Source organism: Varanus komodoensis, unplaced genomic scaffold, assembly GCF_004798865.1.
Source record: "Varanus komodoensis strain SLA01 unplaced genomic scaffold, ASM479886v1 scaffold13_1, whole genome shotgun sequence".
NCBI classification, from domain to species: Eukaryota; Metazoa; Chordata; class Lepidosauria; order Squamata; family Varanidae; genus Varanus; species Varanus komodoensis.
Genome location: NW_025335408.1, coordinates 669,648 through 680,857, shown reverse-complemented (window position 1 = coordinate 680,857; position 11,210 = coordinate 669,648).

The window sequence follows — 11,210 nt, the reverse complement described above, 5'->3', positions numbered from 1 at the left end:
AAATTTAGCTTGTGAAAAGGCAGGTCTGAACAATCCCCCAGCCATTTCTAGTATGCAAGGGTTTTTGCAACTGTTTACTCTCTTGTTCAATAAAAGAGTGAGAGCTTATACAATACTCAGAGGAGTCAATGATACCTGTTTTTCCACATGATGCCAAGTCTGCTTTAAGGCAACATTCTCACCCATAGGCAAGGTGAACATTTTGTGCTCCGTGAAGGGATGGAATTTTCAAAGACAAGAAATGAATGTTACAAAGGGGGAAATGCTGACAGCAGAGGTGGCTCATTTGTAAGCCTGGTGTTCTAAAGCACTACTACAGTATATGCTTTGTTCAGACTGTAGTAAATGAAAACAAATGCTACCTGTTTTACTGCCAGTTGATTAAATCTGTAGTTTTTCTCCCCTCCTCCACTGCCCCCTTTTCTTTTAAAAAGAAAAAAGTCAGCTGGGACCGCATAAAAGGAACAGAATGCAGCCAAGAAAGTCTAGCTGAATTTAAAAACAAATAGAGGAATTGATTAGATAAGAATTATAGAAGTCTTACTTCTGATGTAGCTCCAGAACAGTGCTCAATTGATGGGGTTGGGGGTTGCCACTTAGTGTTTGCCATGCCCCCCTTTGTTACTGCTTTAAAGTCTGGAGTGGGATCATGATGTGCCACTCCTCTGCCTCCAATCAAGAGTCCGCTGCCACCCCACTGATGTGACGCCAGGTGGATCTCTTTGTCGTGCCTACCTGTGAATTACAGGCTGGCTGAGGAAGGCAGCCTGCTCTGCAGCTTAGCGGGACATGTAACCCCGTGTCTCATGTGGAATTCCTCTTAGTTACCTTGCCTTCTCGCTTCTCCCCATTGCTAAGGGTGTCCATGAGTTTAATTTTAGAGGACAGCGTCCTCTGCTTCATGGTATCCAGTATTTTGAAGGGCTGCCAGTAAAAGTTCAATTTGAAGATAAGGAACCATCAGAAGGAAGAGCTGGACCTTGAAGCTGCCCATCCATGGGGAAGACTTGGCATGTTCAAGTCACAGTCTTCTTATGCTGAGATGCATTGTGCTCTTATTAAAATTTTAAGTCATTCCTTCTAAAGATGCATCTATACATATACATTAGCATATGCAGATATTATGCAAATCTGTGTCTTCCTTCATCTTCTTTTTTATGATGATAATGATGATGAGACATTAACTCTTTTTGCAATGCATAAATGGCCATCATAGTTGCAAGCAAGCATCATGTGTGAGACTATGATGTCTCACACATCATAGGGTATTATGACAATAGGGTTCTGTCACAGGGTACTATGACAAAAGCTTTGCTAAGTTGAGATAGATTATGTCCACAGCATTCCTACAGTCCATCAGGGAGGTAACTCAATCAAAACTGAAATAAGTTTTGAGAAATCCATGTTGGCTTCTAGAAATCACTGCATTGTTTTCAAGGCATCTGCAGACAGACTGTTTTATAATCCAAGAATTTTCTCAGGGATTGATGTCAGACTGACTGGTCCACAGTTCCCAGGTTCTTCTTCTTGAAGTCGGGAAAAAAATAGCCCTTCTCCAGTAATCTGGCACTTCCCCTGTCCTACATGATTTCTCAAAAATAATACACAGAGTTCTTCCACCAGCTCCTTTACTACTCAAGGATGGAGTTCATCTGGAGCTGGATATTTGAACTCATTCAGCCCAAAATGGTAATCCTTGACCATTTCCCTATCAATCTTGAATGGCCATCTTGCTCCTTCAGCTTACACTTCTCCTTCATCAGGAAGGTCATAGATCTTACTATTAGGGAAGATTAAGTCAAAGTATGAATCGAGTACTTCTGCCTTTTCTTTGTCATTTGTTATCATTGTGCCATCCACACTGAGTAGCTGAACCCCCATTTCTTTCCTCTTCTTTACCTTGGACATATCTGAAAAAGCTTGTCTTGTCAAGTCCTGTCTTGTCTTTTTGTTGCTTTTAGCATCCCTCACTAGCTCAATTCATTCCTAGCTTTAACCTTACTGATGCCCTTGCTGCAATTCTGTGCTACCTGCCTGTATTATTGCTTTGTAGCCTCACTTTCCTTCCATTTACTATACATGTCCTTTTTTCCAGTCACCGCTAAGATTTTGTGATGCCACATGGTCTCTACTGTTATCTTCTATCCTTTTTCCTTCTTGGAATTGTGAGGATCCAGCAATAAGCTGGGTTGGTCAATTTCATTAAAGGGGGCTCCTACTTTTCCCCCATAACTCAAGCACTGGTTTGCTGTTGTCATGTGTAGGTTGAGTCTCCAAGCCCATTAGACTTTGCAGATCAAAGAGGAAAGCCTGCTGGAGAATATGGTTGTCCTTTAAAACATGCTTGCAAAATTTAAATCCAGTCACAGAGAACTAAAAATAAAAATAAAATAAAATCACACCAATAAACAAAGGCTTTACTTTTCAACATTTTCCCAAGTACCATTGATTTTCTGCTGGAAGTAATTACAAAAGCCCAGACTGGACTATATTAAAATAATGAAGAGTGAAGTTTTCACTGTGTTCCTATTTAATCATCACCTCACAACTTTACATTGTAATGTCTGACCTTAGGATATCCTCTTCCATGATCACATTAAGAATAATTAAAAGGAAACAGGAAAGTCCACAAATGATATGGTTTCCTCAGAAGATCAGTGGCTATCAGACTAATGGATTCTGAATTTTGCAGATAAAGACCAGCAAGAGCAAGAACATAGCCCTTAGCCAGATGTAGCCAGGGCTCACACAATTCATTTTCCCACTAATTAGCAGAATTGGCTTAAATGATGAGGGATCCCTTTTATTTTTTTGCATCATGTTAATGTGCTTTTGTTTCACACTTTGACCCAGAGCTATAAATAGTTTCCATGTTCTGTTAAAGCCCAAACAGTGGACAGAGACAATATTAAAAATAGAAGGAGAAAGCTGGGCCATATGTTTGAAAACTGTACTTGACCCTTAAGCATTTCAACCATGGTTCAAAGCCCAAACTTGAAGTTAACTGCTGAAGTCATTAAGCTGACCGTATATGGCAAGTTTCTGGATGTCATTTGTATGGCAAGGAGTTCAATGTTGCTGAATGAATTGTGTGGCGGAAAAGGGAGAGCGGAAAAGGCAGGGGGAGAGAACCAGGCCAGTCGGACAGTTGTAATATGAAAATTGTAATATTTCCAGGGGGCAGCAGGAAAGGAATTATAATGGATGAAAATAGGAGATGAATTATTAAATGGAATCCTTTCATCAAACAGCCTGATGTTAAAACTCACATATTAAGGGTCATGGAAGTTAGTAGGAGGAGGGGCGGGGGGAATCACAATCATTATGTACTTTGTTCAGGATCAAACCTGGTGGGAAATCTAGAGTATTGCCGTAAAACAGTTCCAAATGTTAGAAATATATTGTTCTGTACAAAACTGTTCACTTTTAAGTTCACATGCATAAAATCATTTTCATATGTGTGCTAGTTTCAGTGTGGATGAGGACACACATTGTAGAAAAGGTGGGGGAGAGGATTTCCTCATCAACAGCCTCAATGTTTGGTTTTAGATGAGAAACATGTTGAGCACAATCCAGGCAAGGTTAAGCACTTTTAAGCCCCATTGATTTTAATGGGAGAGCTGAGCTTGTTCTTCACTCTCCGTCTTTCTCTTATTAAATGTAAAGGGACTTAGAGGACTTTAGGTTGGACCAGCCATACCCATAATAATTTATGTCTGATGGGAATGTTGCAGGAATGAACAACCAAATGGTGGATCAGGTTGTTTGCCCTTCACAGGTTTTGCATTCCATGATCTACTTTTTCATTTCATGTCTGATGCACATCTGTTGGATGCATCTCAGAACTTTTGGGACGTCCATATCTCGTTCATAGGATTCCCCCTGGTGTAGTCCTCAGTTCAGAAAAACCTTTATTCCACCTCCAAAGTTGGAGGGATGATCTGTTGCCTTTGCCTTTCCAATAAACAAACTATAAGCAATAGTTTGGTATACTGCAGTTATGACTGGATTGTGTTCTATTATCACTGGGTTGGATCCTGACTTAGATCCATTTATTTTAATGCATTTACTCTAAATATGACCAAGTTTGGATTTAGTTCATTCTATTTTTAAAATTTGAGATGATGATGATGATGATGATGGTGATGATCATTCTTTCAAGTTCTATTCAAATTACAAATGAGGTAGAGAAAAATGTTCTCCCCACCATATTTTCCATCTTGGGTTGTTTCCATAGAAAGATACTTGCTTTCTATGGAACGAAACATTGATATCCAGTATCTAGGTGACAAACACTGAAGGGCAAATGACCACTTACATGCCACAAAAAAGAGAAAAAGCTTCATTCCAAAAGAAGATAAAGTATATGCTAATGTATATGAATAAATGCAAATACATAAATAATTATTATAATCTAAGCAGAAATTTGTTCGCCTCACTGTTGTGGGGAAAAGTGTGACCAGGTGAACACACCTGGTTACACTGCTGTGACCTGCTGCCTTGATGCTGTTGATGGGCTACTTCAGGACCCCTTGTGGCTCTCCTTTTTTATGGGCCTTTAATCATATTGAACTGGGGTTGGATTGGAGAATCCTGCAAACAGAGAATCCCTTCTGCAGATGATTGTCCTCTACAGTCCTTCAAACACAAATGTCCTCTGAAAATGTAGGACTCGTGGCCATACTAAAAGAGTGTGCAGTTCTTTCAGACTTTCTTGGTGATGACTGGAAGTTGAATGACAAGAAGTGGGGACAAGATCTTGGTGGGCAGGCCTGTGGTGGCCCACACAACTTGCGTCAAATCCTTAAGCTATCTTCTTAGATGTGGTAAAGGATGCCATCCTGTTACTTGTATTCAAATAATGTTCAGCTGCTTGCCTCAGAGCTGGCGTCAAGAGCAGGTGTGGCTGGGCACCTGCAAAGTCCACTGGCAAGAGACCCCCGGATTCACCCTTTCTCTTCTCTCCAGCATTGCAATTACATTTTCACCAGCCTCCCACTCTAGCCCAGGCATTAGGCACTTCCACTGCCAAAGGAGGCTGATTGAGGGTGTCTAGCCCAAGGGTATGCTTATAACATGGCGGTAGGGGAGGTGGCATCATACCTCAAAGAGCTGATGTGACGATCAAATGGAGAGGAGCAGGACTAGGAAGCCATCTTGGGTTCTTCATAAGAGGAAAAAAGTTGGCATTTAAAAGCATTGTTGGTGTCATCATCATTACCTTGTGTTCCTCCAGCAGCAAAATGTCTGCAGTCCTGAATGGGATAATAGAACTAATTTGATTGATCATTCTTCATTTGATAAATTCATCCAGAGACGCTAGTAATTGGACGGCATACAAATTTATATTTAAAAAATCACCCTAAAGTTACCTAGCAGTCTGTACATTGGGTAAATAAATTTCAAATATTTCCCCTGTCCAAATGGTAAATTTACATAGCCTCAGAATCTAGTTTTCTACTGATTCTGGGATGTGGTGGATTCTATCTTTTCCACATGGGGGCAGTAATACCAAAAAAAGACATCCCCATAAAATGACAGGCAAGAAGTCCCCATCCTCCAGTGACTCACATCATTCATCTCACATCAAGGGTGGCCATGAAAATCAGACTACAGATTGGAGAATGTAGTGGGAACTTAGGCAGCTTATTTTGCTCAGTTTTGGTGGACCTTTGTGTGGAGTCCTGTCTCCCCCACTGCAAGGAAAAGCTGCTAAAACCACTTCCTCTCCACTGCTTGCTATTCCCTAGCATGATCCACAACTCATGAACATGCATTTGGAGTGCAAATGGACCACCTGAGCGCAGAGCACCAAGCTTTCTTCTAGGAATAACTGACATCACTCAACTTAAGGCAGGAGTGGGCAGAAGGGAAATCTCCAGATGTTTAGGACTTCAGTGCTCAACAGCCCCCATCAGCACTGTCACTAGTCAGGAATGCTGGGAGTTGAAGTCCAGAACATCTGGAGAGTTACTCTTGGCTGACCCTGGCTTAAAGGATCCATTCTAGGTGGCTAAAGGGGGATGGAACTTGAGTGGTGGCCTGGCAACAGCATGGAGTTGCAGGTGGATGCCGACTTCCCAGGAAACAGTGTGAATCTGGCATAGTCACGCCATTCCCGGGGGGCTGCTGAATGGACAAAAAGCTCTTATACAAATCCACCAGCTGTAATGAAGCTACAGTGTATAAAAGCACATACATTCACTCAAGATGCTTGCCAATATATGTCAGTGTCATGGCCAAACCGGGAAACGATTTGCTAGACGATTTCTGGAAGGAGGGATTTACCAGCTACCTTCGGCCACCTGCCCTTGCGTGGAATATTGCCAAGTGGCTTACTTCCTCCCCACAACCTAAATAGCAGCTCCCAGGCCAACTGGCAATTAAGAGAGAAGGAGCAGCAGACACATTATTTATATGTAAGATTTTCTAAGTGCTCAAAACATTTCATGTCCATTATTCTTAATCACATAAAAGTAATCCTGCGAGGTAGGCAGATGTTGTTATCCCCATATTTCAGAAGAAGAGGGGGTGAGAACAGGGGCTGAGATGAAGTGACTTGTCTGAGGCCACCCAGTGAGTTGGTGGCGGAGGGGAGCGTTAACCCTCAGGACGTCCTGAACGCAGCGCCCCCTCTGAACCCTGTGCCATACTGGCAATGCCACCAGTGGCAAAGCCCAGGTCCTGACGGATTGCATGTTATAGAAACACTTGAAGCTCTTTTCTTGCAAGTCTTGGTCCATGATTCCAAAACGATGTTTACATTATAGTAACAGCTGTGTTTAGTAGAGACATGACAGAACAGACCAATTTGTAAAGCTAAACTCATTTCTTAAGGCGGGGGGAGGGATGCTCATGTTAGGGTAGGGGGGAACACTTCAAAGGAGGACAAAAATGATTAAAATAGACACAACCATTTGTTTAAACCATGGCTCTCTCAAGAAAAGCCAGCCTAATGTAAACTACATTGGCAAGGTCTGAACAGCTGTTCCATGTAGTTTTAATCTATGGCCTTCATTGTATAAAGGAGGTGGAGAGGAAAGAGGTCATGACAGGGCATTATACCTTTTAATTCATTCTGATAACACACCCACACACTGCTAAGGTGTTAAATATTGTGATTTACCCTTTTGGTTATGTGTACTACTTGTATACTACTTAATCAGCATTTCATGCTAAATATTGTGTCAAATATTGTTGTTCAACTGGCATGTGTATTTAATAACATTTATTCTTTTGTATCACTTGAGTTGTATCCCTTGTATGTGTGTGCTTTTATTTTTTAATCAATATAGAGATAGGGAATTATCTACAATGCACCTGGAATGGGGTTAATTTTGCTATTTTGTACATGTTGGTGAAACTTAGAACTGTCTTGTCACTTTTCTTACTGGACAAAGGTATGCACACAATCATATAAGGAAAGCCTCATCACATTTATTTCAGTGCAAGGAAATGAATGACAGAAGATTATGGGCAACTTTCTAATCCAACATTCCCCAAACTAGAACTTGCCGGCCATGTTGCACTGCAACTTCCATCATCCTCTGCTACTGATAGAGAGGTTGAACACTGAAGACCAAAACACCTGAAGGACACCAAGCTGGGGAAGGCTGGTCCAACTGAAATCCCAGCTGCAAATTTGACTCTCAGTTGGCCATACCAGGCCTTATCCTACACCAAGATTATTTCTTTGAAGGATATATGTTATGTATGAAGTAGCTTTTGTTCCCTGCAAAGAACAATTCATAGACCTAGGTCCAAAGGATTACATAACTACACTGAAAGCCAGTGTTGCCTAGTGGTTAGAGTGCTGGACTTGGGAGATTTGGGTTCTGGTCTCTACTTGGCTATGAACTCCCTGGGTGACTTTGGGCTAGCCATGGACTTTCAGCGTAACCTACCTCGCATGGTTGTTGTGAGCAGGGGTCGGCAACCTTTAACACTCAAAGAGCCATTTGGACCCATTTCCCACAGAAAAGAAAACACCGGGAGCTGCAAAATCCTTTTGACATCTAAAATAAAGATAACATTGCATATATCGTTTTTTACCTTTATGCTATGTATAAAAAAAACTATAGTGTGTTGCATTTATGAAATCAATGAACTGCTACAGAGAAAACAAATTTTTATTTCTGCATGCAACAAAAACATTTTGAACTCCGAAAAAAAGACGCTGGGTTGAAGGTTACTTTCAAATAAAATACTCAATGTCTATTTGAATCCTCCTCGTATTTATGAAATAAAAAGCCGAACTTAAATTATTCATCTGCAGCAAACCAAAAATGCTGTCTGCTTCTGTGTGCCCTCATCCTTTGATCACGTGCACTGGAGGGTACAGTTAGCTGTCAACTTGAATTTAAAAAAGGACTGATACTTTCATACAGTAAGTAGGGTTTCTGCAATACAACAAATATAAATAATAGTCTGGTGAAATATTGAACAAACATCCCTCTCCCAATGCAATAATGTTGCTGGAATTTTTATAAGAATCTTCTTAAAACAAGGAAGTAGATCTATATCTTCATTAGGATTTAGCTGCAGCTCTTGTTCAGTCACTAAAAACTGTTTTTTTAAATCTTACATTATAAACTAGTAGGACTCCTTTCATATATTTTGAATAGGAGAACAGCTTCCTGCAGAGTCAAAGTCAGTGCTAAAGGGCTGCATGCATTAAATAGCAAACTCCATAAGTTCATCAGCAATAAAAGCAAGTTAATCTACCCACATAAACATTAATCTACCATTAAACATTCAGTTTTCTTCAGAAACTTTTCTTTTCTTGGATTTATCCATGGTTGGCCTACCAAGGGAAAAAGCTCAGTAATTTGGCGCAGATCGGCGGCTGTGACATGTATTTTGAGCGACGGAGCCGCAGCAGAGGGATTCAAGAGCCACATGCGGCTCCGGAGCCGCAGGTTGCCGACCCCTGGTTGTGAGTAAAATGGAGAAGAGGAGTCTCCTCACAGGTAGATAAAAAGCTGCAATGAAATAAAGAAAAATAATAATTAATAACTGACTTGCCCAGTGAGTATCAACCGGTGGTTCTCTAACTCTGGCCACATTTGCGCTACTTGGCAAAGAGTTTCCACAGCAGCAGCTTGCGAAAAGAAAGGAGCTCTCCCATATGAAGTAATCCTTAAAATGGTGAGGGTGCTGGACTGAAACTCAGGAGATCCGGCTTCTGGTCCCCCTCAGGCATATAGCTCACTGGGTGACTTAGCTTAGCCTGAGCTACCTCACAGGGCTGTTGTGAGGAGAAAATGTGGAGAGGAGGAGAATCTTGTGAGCCGCCATGGCCACTTGGAAGGAAAGTGAGACTTAAGGGTAACAAATGGGATAAACACCATTGGGATGCCCAGGATAGCACTTTGGAGTCTCTCCTTTATATCTCTTTCTCCCGAATAATAATTACTAATTAATTATTATTCACTGTGCTGTGCTGCACTCATTTGCTAGGAATATTATATCAGAAGGAACACCAAACATGTACTGACAATCTTTGGAGAATTGGATGCACTTATACAGAGCATCCAAGTTTTCGAATCCACAAATCATAACATCTTCATTCTTTGTGGATCCCTTTCTTCTGGGTCTTCTTTTTTAGTAAGCTGATTTTTTCTCTTTAAAGTAAAAAAGGGAAATATATACATACACAGCATGAAAAATAGGTATGAAAAATAGCATTTTCTCTGTTGTCCCTCAAAATTTCAGTTACAATGCTGGAATTCTCCTGTAGTATAAAATACTTCACTTTTATCAGGGAATTTCCTCAAAATTCATGTTTTGCACGAATAAAGTCCATGAGCCAAGAACCACGGTCTTACTATACCATACTGAATAATTCTGAGTATGATTTTTGGCAAGGGGTTCTCCTCAAGGAATTGAAAATAGGTGGCAGACTTGCAGCAATTGTGGTTTTGTGTGTAATCATGATTTATATACATCTTATCCAGAGCCAAAAATGCCAATAAATTCCAGTGTACATAGAAATGAATAAGGAACTGGTGGCATGTACACTTTGGCTCAACCCAAATCATGCAAACCTCTAGGACAGTGTCCTGCATGAGAAAGCACAAGTTATTGGCTGGCCTATTGTTTTGCTTGCATGCAGGAAGCTGTCAGACATGACACCTTCAGGTGTCCATTACACCTGAAGTGTGAAGAAATAAAAGGTTGAGGATGTGCACACCACAATAAGCTTTGGAGAGCCCCCAGTCATAAACCCATCCACTGGATGCAGGATCTGCAAGCACCTGAGCATGCATTTGATGCAGTATTTGTTTATTATTTATTTGTTACAAACATTTGTATCCCGTCCTTCCGACAAGCACTCAGGATGGCTTACATAATATAAAATTAGAATGATACAATAATAAAACCAAAATTATTAAGCCCATATAAAACTGAGCATCATAAACTAAAAAGAAAAGGAAGAAAAAAATAGAAAATATGATTGTGAGGAAGGAACTATCAGAAGTACAGGCAGGATTTCGAAGAGGGAGAGGAAGTAGAGATCAAATTGCCAGCATACGCTGGATCACGGAGATAGCTAGGGAGTTCCAGAACAACATCTACTTCTGCTTCATTGACTATGCTAAAGCCTTTGATTGTGTGGATCACAACCAATTGTGGCAAGTTCTTAAAGAGATGGGAGTACCAGGCCATCTTATTTGTCTCTTGAGAAACCTATATGCGAGTCAAGAAGCAACAGTGAGAACTGGACACAGAACCACTGATTGGTTCAAAATTGAGAAAGGAGTTTGGCAAGGCTGTATACTGTCGCCCTGCCTATTTAACTTATATGCAGAGCACATCATGAGAAAGGCGGGGCTAGATGAATCACCAGTTGGAATTAAGATTGGTGGGAGAAATATCGACAACCTCAGATATGCAGATGATACCACTCTCATGTGAAGAGTGAAGTGAAGAGGAACTAAAGAGCTTCTTGATGCAGGTGAAGGAAGAGAGTCCAAAAGTTAGCTTGAAACTCAACATTAAGAAAACTAAGATCATGGCATCTGGTCCTCTCACTTCCTGGCAAATAGATGGGGAAGAAATGGAGGTAGTGACTGATTTTATTTTCCTGAGCTCCAAGATCACCGCAGACAGGGACTGCAGCCAAGAAATTAAAAGACGCTTGCTCCTGGGGAGGAAAGCTATGGGAAATCTAGACAGCATACTAAAAAGCAGAGACATCACCCTGCCAA